The sequence below is a fragment of the Poromitra crassiceps genome, assembly GCF_964638095.1.
Source record: "Poromitra crassiceps genome assembly, contig: HAP1_SCAFFOLD_80, whole genome shotgun sequence".
NCBI classification, from domain to species: Eukaryota; Metazoa; Chordata; class Actinopteri; order Beryciformes; family Melamphaidae; genus Poromitra; species Poromitra crassiceps.
Genome location: NW_028152247.1, coordinates 211,873 through 235,020, shown reverse-complemented (window position 1 = coordinate 235,020; position 23,148 = coordinate 211,873). Strand labels below are relative to the sequence as shown.

General features: G+C 45.5%; 1 protein-coding gene across 1 annotated transcript in view; it reads right to left on the bottom strand.

Annotated features, from left to right (window-relative positions):
- Nucleotides 1-18,492, bottom strand: part of LOC310800797 (protein NLRC3-like) — a gene marked incomplete at its 3' end in the record, with an annotated part of 166,632 nt that extends 148,140 nt beyond the window's left edge. The window contains exon 1 of the mRNA XM_083664717.1: nt 18,434-18,492. The remainder of the gene's footprint in view (nt 1-18,433) is intronic.
- Nucleotides 18,493-23,148: the final 4,656 nt, after the last annotated feature.

Sequence of the window (23,148 nt, the reverse complement as noted above, 5' to 3'; positions counted from 1 at the left end):
GATATTCATGTCGCTGGTTAGCGGGCGGCCGGCGAACACCTGTTACTCGTGCGGCGAACCGGGGCACTCCGCACAATTCTGCCCAAAGGCGGCCTTTCAGTCCGGCGCCGCCCCCTCCCAGGCGCCCTGCACCAGCGGGTCCTCCCAGGCAGGCAATCAGGTGCGTAACTATGGCCTCAACACGCTCTGCAAATATTTCAATGAGAACGTGTGTACGGTCCCTAACTGTTCCTTCCTGCACTCATGTAGCTTCTGCGGGGACGCCCACCCCCGCTCCGCCTGCCCGCGAAGGAACCGCCCCCCAAAGCTGGCCCTCAAGAGGGAGAGATCAGGCTTTCGGCGATACTAAAACTCCACCCCTCCACCCCCATCGACGTCCCAGCTCTAACACAGGAGCTGTCCCTTCACCCCAACCGCCCTTTCGTCAACTACTTATTGTCCGGCCTCTCCCAGGGGTTCAGGATAGGCGTAGTCTCCCCCCCCCTGGCCCCCCACATATCAAAAAATTTGCAATCCGCCCTCAAGGAACCTGAAGTAGTCTCCCAACTTCTCGCCAAAGAACTACCTAAGGGATTCCTAATCGGCCCCTTCAAGTCCCCCCCCCTTCCCGGTGTTCCGGACAAGCCCAATAGGCATCGCCACGCGCAAATATTCCGGCAAGAAAAGAATGATAATTGACCTCTCGGCACCCCGGCACGGCCCCACCCCCAGCATAAATAGTCTAATTCCCCCCGAACCCTTCTCCCTCCACTACGCCACAGTAGACCACGGCATCCTCCTTATTAAGTTTGCGGGGAGAGGCGCCCAGCTCTCTAAGGCCGACATCTCGGACGCCTTCAAAGTCATGCCCATCCATCCCTCCCAATGGCCGCTGTTCGGAATCAAATGGGAGTCGAGGTTCTACTTCGCCGTCAGGATCACGTTCGGCTGCAGGAGCAGCCCCGCCATCTTCAACTCCCTATCAGAAGCGCTATGCTGGATCCTGCTGAATAACGAGCGTCTCCCCGCCGTGCTCCACATGCTGGACGATTTTCTGCTGGTGGACACCCCGTCGGGTCCCCTCGGTCTCCCTAATTAAACTGAAGGGGGTGTTCCGAAGGCTAGGCGTGCCTCTAGCAGAGGAGAAAACCGCCGGCCCCGCGTCATCACTCGAATTCCTGGGCATCAACCTCGACTCCGAGCTCATGCAAGCCTCTCTCCCCCTCGAGAAGCTCACCCGGATCCGCGAAATCGCCCAGGCTCATACGTCCGCCACCCACGTCACCAAACGGGAGCTCCTGTCCCTCCTCGGCCACTTACATTTCGCCATGCGCATAATTCCCCAGGGCCGCTCATTCATTTCTAGGCTGCTCGACTTGGCGTCCTCAGTCCCCGGGCTCCTCAACCCGGTCACCCTCGACGGGGGCTGCCGGTCCGACCTCCGGTTCTGGTCTCACCTGTTATCGGACTGGAACGGGGTTTCCTTCTTCTACGAGGACGTCGTCTCGTCGGCTGACGACCTGACATTTTTTACAGACGCGGCCCCGTCCGTGGGCTTCGGGGGGCTTTTCGGAGCCCGGTGGTTCACCGGCCCATGGCCGTGGCAGTTCGCCGGGCTGGACCAGTCCTCCGCGCTGTACGAAATCTACCCAATAGTGGTCGCATGTCACCTGTGGGGGCGTCTCTGGGCAAGGAAACGGATAGCCGTAAAATGCGACAACGCAGCGGTGGTTGCCATAGTCAATAAGGGGCGTTCAGCATCCCCGGATATCATGCCTTTCATGCGGCGCCTGACCTGGCTCTCAGTCGCCCATAACTTCATTATAGTAGCCCAGCACCTCCCCGGTCACTCTAATATCCTTGCTGATCATCTCTCCCGTTTCAATTTTCAGGCGTTCCGCAGACTCTGCCCCGAGGCCGACCCATCTCCAATGCTGATCCCTCCATTCTCCGCCCTCACCCTCTCGTAAGCCACCCCCCCCCCGTCCTGCCCCCTCATCACCACAATCCCCTTCTCACCAATCTACTCCACACTGCCCAACTCTTCATCAGGAATGGTCTGGCCAGTTCCACGGTCAAAGCCTACGATTCGGCCTGGTGGTCATTCGCTTCGTTCTGCGTCTCAGCGGACCTTCCCACTTACCCGGTCCTGCTCCCCACGGTATGCACGTTCATTACTTTCTGCGCAACCACCCGACGCCTGCGCCCCCGCTACATCCGCAGCCTAGTGGCGGGGATCCAGTTCCACGCAAGGCGATACGACCCCGCGTTCCCCAGCCTGTTCTCTTTCGCCATCATCAAGTCCCTGCTAAAAGGGATCGCTAAGGCCTTCCTGTCCGCCCCAGACGCCAGGCGTCCCATCACCCTCCCCGTGCTGCGGCAGCTGCTGACCCGCTCGAGAGAGGCCAGCCCCTCACCACTGATAAATGCCCTCCTAGAATGCGTATTTTCCCTAGCCTTTTACGGATTCCTCAGGGTCAGCGAGTTCACTTCCCCCACAACGTTCGACCCCGCACGGGACGTGACCCTGGCCGACCTAAAGTTTTACCCCAACCACCACAGCATCGCCCTCAAACACGCCAAAGCAGGCGGGGCATGCTCCATTGTCATCGCCCGGAACAATTCCCCCTTCTGCCCCTTCTCGTCCATGGCTCACTACGTCAGGCTCAGGCCTCAGACCGGCCCCTCGGCCCCCGTGTTCCTCATCGCACCTTGTCACCACATGACAAGATCCTGGTTCACCCTGCACCTCAAGCAGACGCTCCAGCAATGCAAGCTCCCGACAAAGAACTACTCCAGCCACTCCTTCAGGATCGGAGCGGCCACCTCGGCCGCCGAGCAAGGAGTGTCCTCCGCCTCCCTCCAGCAAATGGGCCGCTGGTCCTCATCGGCATTCTCCAGCTACATCCGCCCGGAGCAGGCGGCCATACTGGCGGCCCAAAGAACCCTCCTCCCTTAAATCGGTGAGCATGGCAACAAACAATGTCCCGGACTTCCGTGCCGATAAAAATGTCTCGTTGGTGGTGGCTCCCCGAAAGCATGGCGCCCAGCAAGGCGCAGTAAATTCCCCGGCTCATTTTTGGGGGGGGATAGAGAAAGAGAGAGCAGAAAGTCAGGGTAGTTGCGCCAAGGCAGCCAAGTAGGCCAAGCCGGGAAGCGCCAAGCTAAATTTTAATGTACCAAGATCGAAGGCCCGACCGAGTTGGGAGCGCCAGCCGCAAATAGCTGTAAGTCGCTAAAAAGGTTGAAGGCCGGAAAAGTACAATCGCGAAGCGCCAAGGCGGCCAGGTAGGCCAAGCTGGGAAGCGCTATCGCGAGGTGCCCGACCGAGTTGGGAGCGCCAGCCGCAAATAGCTGTAAGTCGCTAAAAAGGTTGAAGGCAATAAAAGCATGTACCAAGGCCCGACCGAGTTGGGAGCGCCAGCCGCAAATAGCTGTAAGTCGCTAAAAAGGTCGAAGGCCGGAAAAGTACAAGCGCGAAGCGCCAAGGCGGCCAGCTAGGCCAAGCTGGGAAGCGTTGTCGCGAGGTGCCCGACCGAGTTGGGAGCGCCAGCCGCAAATAGCTGTAAGTCGCTAAAAAGGTCGAAGGCAGGAAAAGCATGTACCAAGAACGAAGACCCGACCGAGTTGGGAGCGCCAGCCGCAAATAGCTGTAAGTCGCTAAAAAGGTCGAAGGCCGGAAAAGTACAATCGCGAAGCGCCAAGGCGGCCAGGTAGGCCAAGCTGGGAAGCGCTATCGCGAGGTGCCCGACCGACTTGGGAGCGCAGCCGCAAATAGCTGTAAGTCGCTAAAAAGGTCGAAGGGAAAAGTACAATCAACTACTGGCGCCTGCAGATCTCAATTAACCTCCGGTAATCAGATCTTCCTTTTGGGGGATCTCCTAGCCTATGCAGGTGCCCTCCTCTTGCCTCAAGAGCAGTGCCACTGGCCAATGGAGTCAAGCGCCAAAGTATTTGCCATGCATGCCGATTGCTAAATAAAGTTTGTCTAATCCTACCAACTGGCCTCTCATGATTGAAGTGAGGTCTCCAGACCATATTTCAAGCTGAAGGCCACTCATGCATAATCTGATCATCCCCTGATGACAGTCAAGTCCTAGCATAACGTGGTCAGTCAAAGTCCTCGTATGACGTCTGCTATGACGTCAAATATGACGTCAGTTAATCCTTATATATATAGCAAGGGTTCCTCTCTCTCTCCGGCCGATCATAGCAGCAGTAGCTTCACGGCAGTCCATCTCCCTCGAAGCCGTCCTCTGAAGCGTTGTTTTGCCCCACCCACCTCCCCAGTCCGCCACCAACGAGTCTTGACTCCTGATCCCCCATGGGGGGGGGGGGATCTCCTATCCTATGCAGGTGCCCTCCTCTTGCCTCAAGAGCAGCGCCACTGGCCAATGGAGTCAAGCACCGCCTATGCAGGTGCCCTCCTCTTGCCTCAAGAGCAGCGCCACTGGCCAATGGAGTCAAGCGCCAAAGTATTTGCCATGCATGCCGATTGCTAAATAAAGTTTGTCTAATCCTACCAACTGGCCTCTCATGATTGAACTAGTCTAGGGAAAATAAGGTTTGACCTTAAACTAATTGCAACAGAATTTATTTTCACATTTCTATGTTCATATTGATGCCCGAAACACTGTACTAAAAATCCCAGAAAATCCCATTAGTGGAAGTATGTTAAAATGACGTTTTTTCAAAATGGCTGCCATTATTCAAATTTTGGCCATATCTTGACTCCAACTAGACCTAGAATTACAAATTTGTTGTCTATTTCCACAATTTTGGGGGCAAGGAATCCACAGAAATGGTTGTTGAGTCTCTAAGTACAACAGATTTTTATTTTCTCATGTAAGTATGTCGTAATACAACATGGCGTTTCTCACAATGTTAGCTACAACTTCGTATTTGTTAATCATACACATTTTGGGTGATACCCACTACCCTTGAGCATATTGAAGTGCTTGCCATTGAAAAAGAAAGTTTGTTGTTTCATATTTCCAATTAACACATTCACTGCCAGCAGTTTTTTTTTTACTGTAGGTAGCTTCTGCCAAGTTTTTTTTTTTGAGGATTCTGGCTCATCTTTCAAGAGCCAAGCATTATTTTCTGCTAGGATTTTGTGGAAACAAAACATCTCAAAAGAACTAATAGAATGTGTGCTTTCTCTGTCTAAAAGAGTTAGTTTGTAGAGTTAGTTATGTAGGCATTAGCAGTTGAATACAGCATGGTTTCAGAGATTTTCAGACAGTTTTGAGATAAATGGATTTTTAGAACCACCTCACGTGCCTGTGATTATGGGTGCCCTTGGGCAAGTGTGTATACTGTATTGTGTTTGTGTGTGTGTGTGTGTGTGTGTGTGTGTGTGTGTGTGTGTGTGTGTGTGTGTGTGTGTGTGCGTGCGTGCGTGCATGCGTGCGTGCGTGATTCGATAGAACAGGCAGAACACCATTCATTTTTGGCATCAGTGAGCCATCAGACATCTAAACAATATCGTTCTGAACAGTAATTTCCTCCATAGCACCCGCACCCCCCTCTCCTTCAAACTCCTCCCTCCGTAGGTGTGTCTCTGGTGGCTTTGCCGTGTTTGTCTCACAGGCGAGTTTCTGCTGCCTGTTTGTGCTGCTGCTGCTGGTGCGGCCGCTCGTCGGGCGAGTCTGGATTAGACTGTAAAATCGGGCTCGTTCGTTTCTGGGTTTTCGGTTGTGAGCTTTGATGAAGCTGCGTGCGATTCTCGGCTTTCTGCTGGTGTTTCAAAGTGTGTTGCACCCATAATCTATTATGCAAATTTGCAATCCCCCACCGCCAGCTCCCAGCGCGAAAGCGAAAGCGTTTTCGCCAATCCATTTTCATGAGAATGGCTTCCTCACGCGGCTGTTTTTTCTTGGCTTTCTCTCGTCTGGAGAGCACTGTCGCCACTTAGTGGGTCGGTAAAATAGATTATACACATTCAATACCTCCCATATTTTTATAGGAGATGTAAAAGGGTTAGATCCACGTCCCACCGTAAAAAAAAAAAAAAAAATTTGGACGAGATATCTCGTCCACGGCAGTCAACCGTTGGTTTCTGCTTGACGAGATATCTCGTCCACGGCAGTGAACGTGTTAAAATGTATTCCGGTAATTCATTTATTCCCTCACAGTGTCTCTAAAAGTGTCTGGAAATACATAAAAAATGAGCACATCTATTATGTAAGGGAGCTAGGGCTCTGTTTGTTTGTCTGTTTATCTGTCTGTCCCACTGATGACATCATCAGTGATGTCATAAATCCACTCACACACACACACACACACAGTCTCAGTGATGATCTCATCAGTGATGTCATAAATTGTGACATCATCAGTGATGTCAGAGGCATTGTGATATCATCAGTCATGTCATAAGAGGTTGTGATGTCATCAGTGATGTCATAAAAGCAGTTGTGACATCTTCAGTGATGTCATAAGAGCAAAATCAAGTCCCAGGGGCAGACACTGTATGAAGTGGGAGTCTGGTTTCAGTCTTCAGCCATGGACAGCTGTATGTTGCCAGCTGCAGGACAGGTGATCCAGCATCCCTGAAGTATGCCATCAAGGAGCAACCAGGGTCTAGGCCGCGTAGCGGCCGAGCTGCTTATGCGAGCTGCAGGGCCAGCTCGGCGAGATGCAAGGCAGGCGAGCTCGCGTAGCGCGCAAGATGCCTAGTGGATTATAATTTCTATTTGAATGGTGAAATTAGATCCTACTTGATATCTTCTTGATATCTTTGAGTTTTGCTATGAGTTGTACCATGTTCATGAGAATCACCCACCTGTGGCATTCTCAATCCATAGGACATGAATGAAAGGCCAGGGGTCTCTGATTTCCACATGTGGATATTGATGTGTCCAACTTCTGCTATGATGTCACAGCTATCAGAGGTATTGGTTTGGATCGCTGGTGTAACTCCAGCTATAATGCCCAATGCCCATACCATGTAATGTGTTGTGGCCATCAATGGTTCTGATGTTATGGTCATATCAGCAATGTACTGAATGAAGTGGCCTTCAACATTGCCAGGGAGGTATGTTCCTTGAGAAGCAGCTGCACTTGACTCAACCTTTTCACCTCCTGATATGAGGAACAGAATCGAAGGTTACCAAGTGTTTTCACCAAAAATCTAGATTGAAATTGGTGATGCATTTGTCAGTCCTATCTGGCGTGATGAGAACCCAACTTGCCCTTGCTGCCCGCATGGCCTGTCCTATTGCAGCTATGTTTAATTCACAGTTCTTGCCAGCAAACAGTTATTTGAGGATAAGCTGAAGGGCTTCCATGTTTCCTTTGGCAGATTATATATTTTGAGGGATATGCATCTCTGGGAATCTTGATATCTTTTATCTCAGTCTTTACCAGTCTGGCAGCAGTTTTCACAAGACACACTTTTTCTTCATCAACATCACTATTGTCCTTCCTAGATGCATGCAAAAATGCACTCAAAATATTTGAGGCCTTCGGCTTCAATATAACCACTTCTGGTTTGCCATTGATTTCTGTAATGATTATTTGGTCACCACTTCAAGGTATTGTTCAATTTTCACAGTTAGGTCTCTAAGTGCAATTTGCTCATCATCATTCTGTTCTAAATAGCTGTCTGCTCTTTTTCTCTGGACAACCATGTTCTTCAGCAAAGGTCTGAGGTATTTGTTTTTTGGTACAGATAGATGGCATCTGCAGCATGAAGATCTTGGGCAAATGAATCCTGAAGGTCTTCTTCCTCTGTGGTGTTTTATGGCAGTTGGCATCCTTTGTTGCATTACCGCCTCCTTCTGAATTTATCCATCCACTGTTTCCCTACATTCTGTAAAACCCGATCCCCTCTCCTCTTCTGTTGGTCTTTCCTGAAAGTCTTCTTCTTTTTCTTCTAATGGCTTCCTGGCAGACTGATGCCTTGCGGTGGTCCTAACAGGAAACATAAGTGGGCAGGCGGCGTGTGTGCCACGATTGTGATGTCATGATTGCCATGTATCAGTGATGTCATCAGTGATGTCACTTGAGCAATTGTGATGTCATCAGTGATGTCACTTGAGCAATTGTGATGTCATCAGTGATGTCACTCGAGCAATTGTGATGTCATCAGTGATGCCACTCGAGCAATTGTGATGTCATCAGTGATGTAATAAATCCTTCTTCTGGGGTGTTTTATGGCAGTTGGCATCCTTGTTGCATTACGGCCTGGCTGAGGCTTTATAAGTGGTGGGAGAAGTAGGGAGAAGAGCACAAGTGGTACGTCATCTCCAGAGTAAGTGTGTATTGTTTATTCATTTTTGTTTATTTGCACAAAGAAAATGAATAACAACAGATACAAGTATCTTAATAAGCTATTATTAAGCTATACCTATTAGTAAGCTATTAGCTAACTAGTAAGTGGTTATTAAGCTAGCCTACTTTGAATGGTAACAGACAATGACTGTCATTGGTAACAGACAATACATGGCGGTCAACTTATCCATAACCTTTGGATATGGAGAACACTTAGCCTACCTGTCCACTCGTCTGCATGTTTGAGCTACAACTTGCGCTGTGCCTTGCCAAAATCAAATTGCCTCAATGCGAGACTCGTGAATGACATGACTATGAAGTTATGGTTTGGGATGGCTGTCTGAGGGAACAAGATGTGCATGAAAACTTACCCTTTTCCACTAACTGTAACATTAGAACATATTAGCCACACTTACATTTTTTATGTTTTGTTTTGTTATGTTACAGCATGTTTGGCAGGGCTTTTCCCTAGCCCCGCCCCTTTCCTGACCACACCCCCTCCCACCTCCCACATACACTCCCCCCGATACACCTGTCCATGCCCCCTACCCACCTCTCGAATCCAGACTCTCTACGTCGACCTTCCTATCCCTATCAACAGACTCTTTTCCCTAGCCCCGCCCCCTCCATTGAGCCGACCCGGATCAGATCCACCCCAAAATGTAATGGGTTCTTCCTTGGCCCATGCTACACCCTTCCACCAAGTTTCATGAAAATCTGCCCAGTAGTTTTGCCGTAATCCTCCTGCTAACAGACAAACGGTCAGACAAACGGCACCGAAAACATCACCTCCTTTGTGGAGACAATGCCAATTTTGACAATGTTCCACTACTGGGATTTTCTGGGATTTTTAGTGTGTTAAATTGGAAGGTTTCAAGAACTGAATACAACAAAAATAATTTCTGTTGCAATTAGTTTAAGGTTGGGTCATTTATTCTAACAGATTCCCTAGACTTAACCGTTTAACGTGAAAGCTTATTGATCCTCCGGTATCCTGAAATCCGGCCCCGGAGCGCGTTTGGTACCGGGTCTCGGTACCCATCCCTACTGGGAACTAGCTTCTGCTATATACTGTGTATGCATCGCATCAGATACTTTGGTTTGACTTGTTGAAATGAATGAATGTGATGATGTAAATAAATAAATAAATGAATAAATAAATAAATAAATAAATAAATAAATAAATAAATAAATAAATAAATAAATAAATAAGATAGAGAAAGAGTTGTTGTTGCTGGTTTTCGCTTGTTACAAGTTTTATGATCACATCTATGGCAACAAGCCAGTTGTGATTGAAACCAACCAGCAGCCTTTGGTTACAATCCACACAAAGCCTTCTCACACAGTCCCAGCATGCCTGCAGCGCATGATGCTGAGTCTGCAAAGATTCAACTTGACTCTGGTCTAGAAAAAAGGAAAACACCTCTATCTGGCTGATACCCTCTCATGTGCACCAAGGCATCACGTCAGTCCACGAAAAGAGGAGCAGCATGAGTTTGTGACGTTCAGCTGAATAAGTGTCCAAATGTTCATGTCATTCTGGCCAATACTCCACTTCTCTTATATCATTTCAGTCTGGAATATGGAATATCTTTCAATAATCTATGATTTAGCTGCTAAATTGTCAAATACCGCCGTCTGCTTGCTACCCAGGCACTTATGTATGTACTTAACCTAACTAATTTAACTAGGGATGGAAATGATCGGAAATGGCCGATTTTCACGTGATCGGCCTCGATCGGTGATCTGCGTCGGTCACTCTAAATAGCCGATTCTGTGAGACGATTTTCACGTGACGTGCGCGCACCCCAAAGCACCGAGACAGGCACCCAGCCATCACACCACACACGCCAGCATACCTTCCTCGTTGTGGATTTTTTTCACCGTCAGTGAAGTAGACAAAGCTTGCAGTTTGTCACACATGCGAGTCAAAAATAAGCCGTGGAGACAGAGGTGCGGCCGAGTCCCGCTCGGCTGGAGTCCAGTCTGAGCGGCTCGCTTCACCTCACTGGCCCCCCTCTCTCTGCTCTCTCTACCCGGGAAGCAGTGCTGCTGCACCCGGCCACAGCGCACAGCCGAGGTGGCGAGGTGAACGTGAGCATTGTGTCCAGTATAACCATTCCCTGACCTGCATTGTCCATTCCACATCAGCGCTGCTGCCTCAGCCTGTCAGTCATGTTGTAACGTGGATACAGGAGAGACTATTTGTTTCGTATTGCAAATAGAACGACGGACATAATAATAAAAATGCATCGGACTCACAAGTGTGCAAGGTTTTCTGTGCGTGACAATCTTTTTTCGGATGGCAGATTAAAAAAACGCATACGAAATTTCGGACTGGGTGTATGAATGAATGAATGAATGAAAGTTTTATTTACGTGTCAGGACAAATTACATGACCCATCCCACATGGGATTATCAGACACATCAACATACAATTATTACCATATCGATTCCGGTGCATAAACAATACAAAACCATACAAACACACACACAGCACACGCGGCATGAACAGCAAAACACCGATTTAACTACAATGTGTAGTAAGTAAAATATATGAATTATCTATCATATGTCATCTTTTTCCTCCTATCCCACGCATGAGAAATGTATTCGGAAAAAGCAAAGATGTTGTCAAAAAGAAATTCAAGTATGGCACCTTCTTCAAAAAAACAAGTTTAACTCAGGGGAGTGAACTTTTTTAAATAGTATCTCTCGTAAGTCATGATACAATGGGCAATACAAAATAAAATGAAATTCATTCTCCACTTCCATCAACTCACAATATTCACAAATGTAAAACTCCGCCTGATATTCAGACTGAAGATCGTTACTGTAACTCATAAACTAATTTCCCCTCTACTCAAGACGACTGGTCTGGAGCCAGGCTATAAACTCCTTGTCCATGGATCATTTTGATGTTCTGTTGCACCTGTTTTCTTTTGGAAAAGTAAATGCATGATAGCTGTGGGATATAGGCTATTGGATTTTATTAAATTTTTGCATTCATTGTATTTGCACAAAAAAGCTCTGTCCAGTAACCTGGAACACTTTTATTTTGAGATGTGTTTGAGTGAGATGGTCCTACTTCATGCAAATGATAAGAATTGTTATATGAATCTTAATTTTCAAACAAAGTTACAACAACGTTTGGGTAAGCTGTCAATTGTTGTTCTTAGAAAGAAAATCGGAATCGGCAAAAATCGGTATCGGCAAGTCAGACGATTCAAAAATCGGAAATCGGAATCGGCCAAGAAAATGGCAATCGGTGCATCTCTAAACTTAACCTTAACTAACTATAGGGCACAACATTGTCAGACTAAACTCCGGCTGACACCCCAAAAACCTCCAATCCGCTACAGAAAAATGTATATTGTTTGGTAACAATGGATGTGGATTCACTGTACGGTAATATAGTGCACAGTGAAGGCCTTGAGGCCTTAAGGTATTACCTCAACCAAAGATCAGAGGGGAGCACTCGCCCTACTGACTTTTTATTGGAATTGACAGAATGGACACTTAACAACAACATTTTCATGTTTCAGGACCAACTGTTCAAACAAGTCAAAGGAACTGCTATGGGGGCCAGTTTCGCTCTCAACTACGCAAACTTGTTCCTGGGCCTGTGGGAAGAAAAGTACATCCTCAACCCTGTCAACCCATTTTTTCACAATATTATATGGTATGCCAGATACATCGATGACATCATCTTGTTTTTTGACTCCACTGAAGAAAATCTATTGTCTTTTCAGAAATATGATAATTCCATCAATTCAAACTTGAAATTGAGCATAGAATATAGTGAAACAGAAATACATTTCTTGGATCTCAAAATCCTTAAGAATCACGAGGGCCAACTGCACACTTCCATATTCAGAAAAAACACAGACCGCAACACGATTCTAAGAGCAGACAGTTTTCACCCTGCAAGCCTCATTAACACATTGAGTGCCAGCGACGCCAAATGGCGTCAATAACTCCAAATTCATATTTTGACGGGGGGATGTCGATCTAAGCCTCTTACATCGCCTCTTACAATATGGGAGCTATTGAATGTGTCTAACCTATTTTACAGAACCCTTAGGTGGCGACAGTGCCCTCCCGATTAGACAAAGGCCAGGAGAAAAGAGAGAAGAAGTCATGAAGAAACGCGGAAATCATAACGTTGAAGCATAACGTTAGCTGTGCCTGTGAACAAACAGCAGTCATCTGCTGCCACAATTGAGCCCCATCTGTGTCCACTGCGATAGTCCATCCATATGATTTAGTTGCCGACACGGCGACACCAGCGTCTTTCTGAAAAGTTACATTATTCTCAGCTGGGAGCCGAGGACACGCTGTAAAAAAGCGGGGGGATGCAGGCAGCGGACTTTTCAGTGCAGATCAAACTCAGAGCAAACCGCAGCAGAGACACTCGACTCCTCCCACCACGGGGGAGGAGGAGGAGGGGGGTGGGGCACGCAGGGCAATACAGCGGCACAGCATACAACCATTGACAGTACACACACACCCAGGCAGCAGGCTTGATGCATAGAGAGCAAACAAGCTAGAATAGGCTATCTGATGCCCACCAGCAGTAAATCAAGACCAGCAAGAAGGTGTAGGGTCTGCGCACGCAGGGGCCAGCGCTGCTGGTTGCAGCTAAAACATATTATTTGGCCAAACAAAATTCCTTTGTTTTCACTCTTTTATTGAAGGAAATTATTTTTGAGGTGTCATTATATCAGAAAATATTAGCTTCAGAGTCAATGATGTGCTTCAATGATAAAACAAGGGGTGATAAAACAGTGCAGGACATGTTGTGTTTTGAATATTGTTATTATGTTACACATCAAATGAAAGCTTTCAATGTTTAGTTTCATAAAAAAAAAAAAAAAGTGATATCTTGTTTCCCTATGTAAATAGAGACTTCAATATCCAGCATGACCCCATGAAAGTGAGCATTTTGATGTTAGACCAAGCTGTGTACTAATATTTGTAGAAAATAAACAAAACATTCTTTTGACATACTTTTTCCCGCAGGTAAACTAGACATTCTAACCTTTCATTTCAGCTATAGCATTTTGTTCAACTCAAAGCAGAATTCATTCTGTCGCCTTTCTAACATAAAGATGTGATTATCTCAGAAACTAATTTCAGCATGCTCTTTTAGGTCGAAAACACTCTTTTTCAGAGGGGTGTATTTCCAAAATGGAACGGTTTATAAACACAGTTTTTTTTTTTAATGAAACAGAAGGGTTCAAAGTTTCATTGAGGCTATTGGTTGTCCATATAAGAGGAACACAAAAAATGATATGGCTATATTAAAATGCATTGCGGCCTATGTGGCACAGTACAGCAACCTTTTGCCCAAGGGCCGTGGCACTCAAAGTGTTAATAACATCCCATTTGGGCAATTTCAAAGATTGCGGCGTATCTGTGACCAAGAGGAAGACTTCATGGATAAAGCTGTAGAAATGGAAGACAGATTTAAACAAAGAGGATACAGATCAGGAGTTCTGCACAAACATCTCCACAAAGTGAAATCCTTGGATAGGAAACAGTTGCTAAAAAGGAGTGACAAACCTCACAAACAGAATCAGGTCTACTTTGTCACACAATACAGCACTGAGGCCTACAAAATAAAAAACATAATAAAACGCAATTGGAATCTTATACAGAGCGACCAAGCTTTATATGAAGCTTTTCCTGAGTCCGTATCTTTCTCTTCCAGGCGTGCCCCCACCCTACGGGACACTTTGGTCCGCAGTCATCTTCCACCGCCTCCTACTCATAACTGGCTCTCCAAACAGGTTGTAACTTTTCCCTGTGGACATTGCAGCCATTGCCCCAATGTCACGAAAACTAAAACATTCAACAATGTCCACAATGGAACTGACCACAATATAAGGTATTTAGCCAACTGCAATACCTGTTTTGTTGTTTATCGTCTTCATTGTGAATGTGGAAGTTTCTATATTGGACGCACAAATATGTGTTTTAAAGATCGTCTAGCAGAACACAAATACGCCATCCGAACAGCCAATGAGAACTACCCCATGGCGATGCACTATAAGGAGGCAGGACATGGTAGCGCAGACACTCATAGAGCTTGTGTCATTGAAGTGGTACATGAAAACAAACGGTGAGGGGACCATTTTAAGTATCTTCTAATCTACAACGAGAGTCCTTTTGGATTTACACTCTCAAAGCTACAGTAAAACCAGGACTTAATGAGGAGTTGGACCTTACCTATTTTCTTTAATGCAGGCTGGGTATTTGGTATTTGGTATTTTGGTTTTTGTAGTAGGGCCCACTGCCCAGCTACTTTTCTATTTTTCATGGACAAGAACCCCACCTCCGAATGAGCACCTCTCCACTTTGATCACACATTTTTAAGCCAAGCAGCGTTCCTTTTTTTCTACTTTTCCTATTGTTTGTTTATTAACTGGCCCCTGGCCTTCTATCATTTCACGAAAGTGGCCCCCGGGCAAAGCAAGTTGAGTATCCCTGCTCTAGAGGAACTCCATGAGCACACAGCTGCAGACAGCACCCTCTATGCAGACGCTCACCCGTTTCATTCAAAACGGATGGCCAAGACGTGTCTGCAGTGTGCCAGAGGAAGTGAAACCATTATTTGGTTTCCGTGACGAACTGGCTGTTGAAAACAACATCATGATGAAAGGCAGCAGAGCAGAGCAGTTATTCCTGTATCTCTGCACTCAGAACATCTGAAGGCGTTGCACAAAGGACACCCAGGTGTGGAATCAACAAAGAGAAGGACAAGAGAAAGTGTGTTCTGGCCTTCAGTCAATGATGATATTGAGACATTCAGCCATTCAGGCATGCAGCATCTGTAACAGCCTGAAGCCCCACCAACAAAGAGAGACACTAAAGCCACACACTTCCTGATCTGCCCTGTCTGTTGTTGCAACACAGATATTTGAATGGAATAATCATCACTATCTTGTGCTCTTGGACTCATACTCAGGACGGTTTGAGGCTGACCAACTTAAAGGGACCATATTATGCATTTCTTAATTTTGTATCATATATATGTTGTTACAATCTTGGATGGTCATATTAAACATGGGCTAAGCTTCAAATAAATAGGTGAAAGTGTTTTAATGTTACCCCATGAAGTCTCCTAGACGAAATTACATGGATTTGTGACGATTTTGTGCGAGAACCATAGTTCTGGTGACCTAACCCCGCGTCTCTCCAGCCTGGCTGTCTGGGACTAACACAACAGTAGTCTCATGGAATAACGGATTCCAGACCGCAAAAACAAGGAGACGACATAGAAGTGAGCCAGGACTGAAGTGGTAAGTTCTGAAAATATGTGTCTCATTCCAGCATCGGTCCAATGTGCTGCTAGGAAGCGCTAACGTTACTTACCGGCTGGGTAACGTTAGCACTTGCTATTATGTTAGCCTAGCAGCACAGCTGCCTTATAGACAGATCAACAACCGATGAATGACGAAAGGCACACATTTTCAGAACTTGTAACGTTAGTCCAACTTGCTGACTTCTCCAAGTCCTCATTTTGGTTTGGTCCGTGTAGCCTTTGCTAGGAGAGGCACACAGATAGTCACAAACATTTGGGAAGTTAGCTAACTAGCTACATTAGCTAGTGTGAATCTCCATGGGCAGGGTGTAACGTTATGGCGGCCGCGGTAATAGAATCCCTGCTCGGCCAGCCACCGAAGGAAGTGTCCGGGTAAACCCGGGCCTAGCAGAGCTGTAGATAGCTAGGGGGATGTTGATATATCAATTGATAGCTTGCTTTACGTCCAAGTCACGTTTTTCATCGATGGTCAAATTCGTTTTGACAATCCGTTGCTCGTTGATATAATTGTTTTACAACTACCAAATTTAGTAGCCAAAGCAGAGATCGCCTGTCTGTTTCTGTTATCCATGACTATCTATCTATCTATCTATCTATCTATCTATCTATCTATCTATCTAGATAGATAGATAGATAGATAGATAGATAGATAGATAGATAGATAGATAGTCAGACAGACAGACAGTCTCGCTTCTACAGCGCTAGCTCTCTGGGCAGAAGTTTGCAAACACAAAAACTCCTCGCGCTGCCCACCTGGAGTATTTCCCGGAGGGTGGGGGTTTAGGGACAGGACCTAAAACAGAGCGTTTCAGACAGAGGGTGAACTGGAGGGGACAGTGAGAGCCAGTACAAGATAAACAATGAGTTTTTTCCAACTTAAAAAAAAAAAAAACTATGACTGATGCAATAAGTTACTCTAGTGGAGGCCAACAATAAAATAATAATACATTATATTAGCAAAATATGGGCCCTTTAACAATTTATCATACCTATGAGCCACGCTCATACATGGTAGAGTCTGAAGGAAAGGAATACAGACGCAAACAACATCACATATATATAACACTGTTATATATATATATATATATATATGTGTGTGTGTGTGTGTGTGTGTGTGTGTGTGTGTGTGTGTGTGTGTGTGTGTGTGTGTGTGGAGAGAGAGTGCGCGCACGTGTATGAGGGGGAGGGGGCATCAATTAAGAGCACTGTACTCCCACACTGGCTACCAAAAATGTAATATACATAATATATATATCAGATCGGCAATTAGGCCTCGCCCCCTTTTAGGGTGAAAACACAATCCTCTCCCCGTTGACCTCAATGTAAAATAGCACTACAAAAACAATTGTAGAAAAATAACAGAATCAATCTCGTTTATGAATGACCCCAAAACACCATGACATGACAATATATTACAACTTGTCTGGCCGTAGAATGGACTTTGACCCATCTAAAATCATGTCATGACTCACGGAGCCCAGCATCGTTGTACCCGGCTACTTGGTGGCTACTAGAGTAGTAGAGTAGGGCTGTAAAAAAGAACGTCACATATGACATGATTTTAGATGGGTCAAAGTCATACATGTATATTTGCGGTGTATCTTGTCCATTCTATGGCCAGACGAGTTGTAATATATTGTCATGTCATGGTGTTTTGGGGTCATTCATAAACGAGATTGATTCTGTTATTTTTCTATAATTTCTTTGGTTAGTGCCAGAGCCGTGTAGATAGAAGAGTCCTGACATCTCCATTCACGCCAATGGACCAGTTTTTTTACTCTCAAGAGTTCCAGGAAGTAAGGTTCTGGATTAAGCAGCACTGTCCAGTTGCAGCAAAATGGACGGACAGTTTGTGTTGTACTTTGTACTTTTTTTTTCTTGAATCAAATTGTACATTATCAGCTTAATTTTAGCATTCAAAAGTAGCATGAGACCCATTCCTGGCTGTTCATTGGCTAATGAGTCTCGCATTTTGGTCCTCCGCTGACCTCTCTCTCTCTCTCTCTCTCTCTCTCTCTCTCTCTCTCTCTCTCTCTCTCTCTCTCGTTAGTGCTATTTTACATTGAAGTCAACGGGAGAGGCTTGTGTTTTCCCCCTAAAAGGGGGCAGGAACATGTGCTGCCAGCAGCCGCCTACAAAATGACATATTGCCGATCTGACGTATATTTAAATATACTAGGCCATATAAAAAAATACAAAAAATAATCCAGAAAGAAAGAAAGGAAGAAAGAAAGAAAGAAAGAAAGAAAGAAAGAAAGAAAGAAAGAAAGAAAGAAAGAAAGTGTTCTCAATGTGACTGGTTGTATGACAAATCCTCAATAAGGGGAAAAAGAAATGAGCATGTGACTTTTGGGGGATTCAGAGCGCAGCAAACTGTCTGCCACAGGCAGTGTGATCTTCATTATTATTATTACACAATATTATATATTACACATATATATTATTATATATATATATATTATTATTATTATTACAATAGCGTTTGCTCCTGCACCCATCTTTGTCTGGTAGGATATCTGCTGAACTCGACAGCAGCCGTCTCAAACAGCCACAGTTGGCACGGTTATAGTTGGTACCAAAACCCATAGCCTGTATAGAATAAATAATGTAAATAGCCTATGTAGTCTTTACTTGTTGCCTCTCTTGCCTCTGGTCGCCATTGGACTAATTACTTTCTTTTTCCTTCCTGGATATTGTTACAGGCACTCCCTGAAATGACTGTAGCTACTTCCCTCAAAGTAGATATTATGATTCATATGACACGGGAAAATACACTCTAGACATTATATAAAAGCTCTTTACTATTATATTGACTCTATTATATTCAGGTCTACTTATTATTTCAGTCCTTACCTCGTCTTTCTGTCTCTTTCCCCGTAGTCTCACTGGCCTGCCTCCTCTCCCTTTCCCCGAGACTCGCAGGCAGCAGGGTTGCCAGATCTGAGAGAAACATGCAAATCAAACTGAAAGTCAAGCTGCACATACAACGTGGCTTATTCTGTGATTAGTAATTTACTGCATAAAAAAGTGAATGACATGTATGGACATTTGATGATTTATTGAGGCAGGTTATTTCTGCATTATTAATCTCTACTCTGTCAATGAAGAGCATGCTGTTGACTTTGTAAAATAAAGAGCATAATAGCTATTGTATGTAGCCTACATACTCAACAGTGTGTTATGTGTTCTATGTTATCATTAATCATTATAATGTGGTAGCCTATGTGTGCACGTTCTCTGTATCAGTGTCAGCAGAGCTGCTCTTCCTACTATGTTTTAAATGTTATTATATTTAAAAGGATCTTTGTTTTATTAACACGTGCCTAACACTTGCACAGCAGCTACAGACTACGGGCCCTATCGTTGCAATCGGCGTAGAAACTGCGTTTAAGGCCTAGCGCTAGGCCGCCTAGCGCAGTTAGTGGGTGTGGACCAGCGCACTCGCTATCTTGGTATCGGCGCTACACGCAGACTCAACCATTATAACCACGCCTTTTAAGCGTAAAATTATGCATAGTCCGCTCATTGGAGAATTGCAGTATGAGTCACATGCTTGCCTTTTAAGCTCCAATTCCTGGACAAATCCGGTTAAACCAGACAAAGCCAAGCGCTCTGCCCCCCCCCCTCCTTTCATCCAGTCTGTCTGTCTCCATATATAGGCTATTATTCCATATTATTATGCTTCTCAAACCAATCTAACTGCAGTTTAAATACTGCAAGCATGTAAATACCCTACACTATATCAAGATCAAAGTGAAAAGAATGTTCTAAATGCATCAGCTAGGAAAATATAGCCTATTAGATTGGTGAAAGTTTGTCCAGAAAGATATCATTTTCTCTCGCCTGCTGCAGGAAGGATGATGCACATAAATATACCCTACATTATGTAAAGTCATTGCATAAATGTGTTTTTATTGTAAAACTAAATGTGAAGTATAGGGCCAAGTTATTGGAGTGGACATCACAGTATAGCACATGACAGTAGAAGAGCGTTCCGCTGTCACTTATCTAAATCACATTAAATCGACAAGGGATATATATAGGCCCAGGAGGACATATACGTTTTACATAGGGTGGTGTTTTCATTTCTATGTTTTATTTGGTCCAATATTGAAATGTTCTACAATTGCAGGTTGTGTTACCATTACACATTATTTAGATCTACCTTTTATATCTATTTCGGCTCATTTGGTTGCTATTTAGTAGCTAAATGGAGCAGCACAATGCATGCTGGGACATGCTAGGCAGTGAACTTACAACTTCTTTTTCCTTTGGGAAGTGTGTTGTGTCTGTCTAAGCGAGGGAGTCAGAGAGAGAGAGAGAAGGGTGACAGAGAAGAGGCAGAAGAGCACTCATCGCAACTGGCGCACTGAATAGGCCTGGTTTCAGAGAGAGACAGAGAAGGGTGACAGGGGAGAGGCAGAAGAGCACTCCTCGCAACTGGCGCACTGAATAGGCCTGGTTTTCAAAAGCGCAAAGCGCTAAATTTACGCCAGTTGGGAAGATATCATTAGGCCGGCATTTAAGGCCGACACGCCCATTCTCGCCCATTCAGGGAGTGTGCCACGCCCATTCCGCCTAAAGCGCATTTGCCAGCGTAAAGCCATGTTGATATCTTCCCGAGGCAGGCGCAAGGCACGTTTTTTTGCGTTTAAGGCCTGTTTTAGCGCCGAAGGCCTGTGGGAGAATAGGGGCCTGTATGTACATTCAATGCAATGTAATCATTCCTGTAATAGCAGAAAACCTCAATAGATGAACTTGTAAATTGACTGCATCCCACCTGCCTAATGTCCATCACAACTGAGTCCTGTAGAAAACATGACAGCTCTGTGTGTTACAGTCAAGTGTCTCTGAACTGCTTTTCAAATCTAATTAACTATTTTACTATGTATTTAAATTGCTACAGTTGTAGCTATTTCACTTTTTACTTTGATGCTGCTTTGGCAATGTAGAGAACTGAATGTGTCTGTGTGTGTGTGTGTGTGTGTGTGTGTGTGTGTGTGTAGGGGGGGGGGGGCAGAGGCGCGTGGGAGTGCTTGACAGCTTTTGACAGGAAATAAAAAGCTCAAGTTCCTGGTATTCAAGCAACATGGCAACAAGACGCATGTGCATGTTTCTCACTTTCATTGCAATCACGTGACCTAACTGAAACCTTATTTGACCTTATTTGGCTTAAAGGTACAGTGATTCACCGTCCTAAGCAAGGTGCATAGCACAAACACAATAATAGGCCTACACCACTACAACAACCACAACCGCAACAACAACAACAACCACCACCATCACAACAACACAATAACAACACAACAACACAATAACAACAACAACACAATAACAACAACACAATACAACAACAACAACAACAACAACACAATAACAACAACACAATAACCACAACACAACAACACAACAGCAAACAACTTCACAAACAACAAACAACTAGGGTTGATCCAGCAAACAACTTTTTCACATGGCGGAGCCGATGCTCAAAATTGTAAGCTGCAGTACACCCTCCCAACCACTGAGCACCGAACCGATATATCCGGCGCTGTGGAGCACCTAAAAACTCCAGCACTGGCATGTGAAAAAGTGCTCGGTATTGGAAACTACGTACTATGTGGGAGTGCCTGGGCAGCCTCATCTTGGATAACAACATTGGCTCGGAGGTAGGTACAGTTTAATAGTGTTGGGCAAGTTACTTTCAAAATGTAATATACTACATATTACTAGTTACTTTCATTTGAAAGTAATACGTTACTTTACAATATTACTTGTATCGGCCAGGAGAATGGATATCACTTTGTAGTTACTCAAACTCACAGGCATGCGCTGCGCTGCGCGGGGACGGGAGAGGCGCTACAGAGTGAAGCCTGTACCCCGCGGCCTCTCACCAGGTAAGACCGCGGCTTCACCAAAGACCCGCTGCGGCCTAGCGGAGCGCTGCAGCCTGCACTCAGCTACAGAGCTCCCTGAGCAGCAGCCTTTTTTCTCTCTCAGACAATTGAACACCCGCCACGATTTTATTTCACCGGAGGCGAAGGCAGCAACACAAAAGACTGATGGAAATATACATAAGAGAAGAGAAGGTAAGCCCACTAAACTGGTATGCAGCCGCCAGCATTGCATTGACAGTCAGTAGACAGAGTAAACACGATTCTGCCTGACCAATCAGTCGTCAACAATGTTTTCACGTCACCGTATGGTACCGGGTTCACAGAATAGAACCACGACAAGGCAGGTACGAAAAGTAGCACGACTCGACCCCGCACCCGATCTGACTGTTGTCACCCCATTCTATCGGCGTTATCAGCGTCCCATCACTCCATTCATATCGGCCAGTAGGCCCCTATTTACCTGCTAATAGGTGCAGAAGGCGATTATCCACGATTATTTTAGCTGACAGCCCAGCAAGCCCTAACCTCGCGTCACCAGGCTCTTCTCGGTGAGAAGCGCTGCCGAAGGCGCATGCGCAGAAGATCTCTGATATTTACGGAAGAATAGTACACCATTCACGCTTCATTCATCTGAGGTGAGACGCACGAGATCTTTTAAACTAATTATTTAGTCAACAATACAGAAATTACTTTTAATTTACGGAACATGAGTTAACCGTTTTGCAATTGCATTTTGCGTGATAGTATTAGCGTTAGCAGGACGCTAGTCTTGCTAAGCAGGTAGCAGCTAGCTGCTAGCTGCTAGCAGAACGACGCTAGTCCTGCTAGCATTATGGCTCATTGGCACCAATCTCTGCTAGTTTTAACCTCAAACCAAGCCAAACAGCTACGAGAGTAATCGTGACCATAAACATTTGAGTCAGAGCACACACAAAAACGTATACCGAGATAAAGTCGGGTGGACGTCTAGTCTCTTTCAGTTTGAGGCTAATAAACTACGCTACCCACAATGCTGTAGCCGTGCTGGCCGCGATACAAAGCAGTTGATGTCGCACTTAGCATTGTGGGTAGTGTAGTTAATTTACCCTCAAACTGGACGAGACTAGCTAGACGTTCACCTTCACGTCAGTGCAAAGCTAGTCAATTGCATCGCAAATAAAACCTGTTTTTCTTTAAACAAGGTTGATATCATACGGATTTGTGCGTTTGGAGCAGCTACCATCGTCTGGTTGTTCCTGGTAAGTCTATTTTGCATGTTTGATAATCATCAATCATCAGTGGTAGGTTATATAGTCCAGTTGAAGAACAAGCAGTAAAAAATGAATGAATAAAAGGCACAAAATATCATTAAATGGGGGTCTATTGCCCTGATGTAGACTAAATTAGGGGTCCTTCCTTGATATGAAAAGGGTTGAGAATCACTGCCAGATTTTGAGCCCTTCTCCGTGTGTGTGTGTCTCTCTCTCTCTCTCTCTCTATAAAACAGCCTGCGTGTGTGTACCTGTTTGTGTGACGGCTACCTGGCTGATATGCTGCGGCTCGCACACCTATTGTGTCCACACAGACATCGTTGCTGCTGCGATCTATTGTTGGGAACTGCACGCACCTCTCAAGGTAAAGAAAACACACCGGACAACACCGAAATCTCTGAGCTGAGCCACGCTCCTTAAGCCC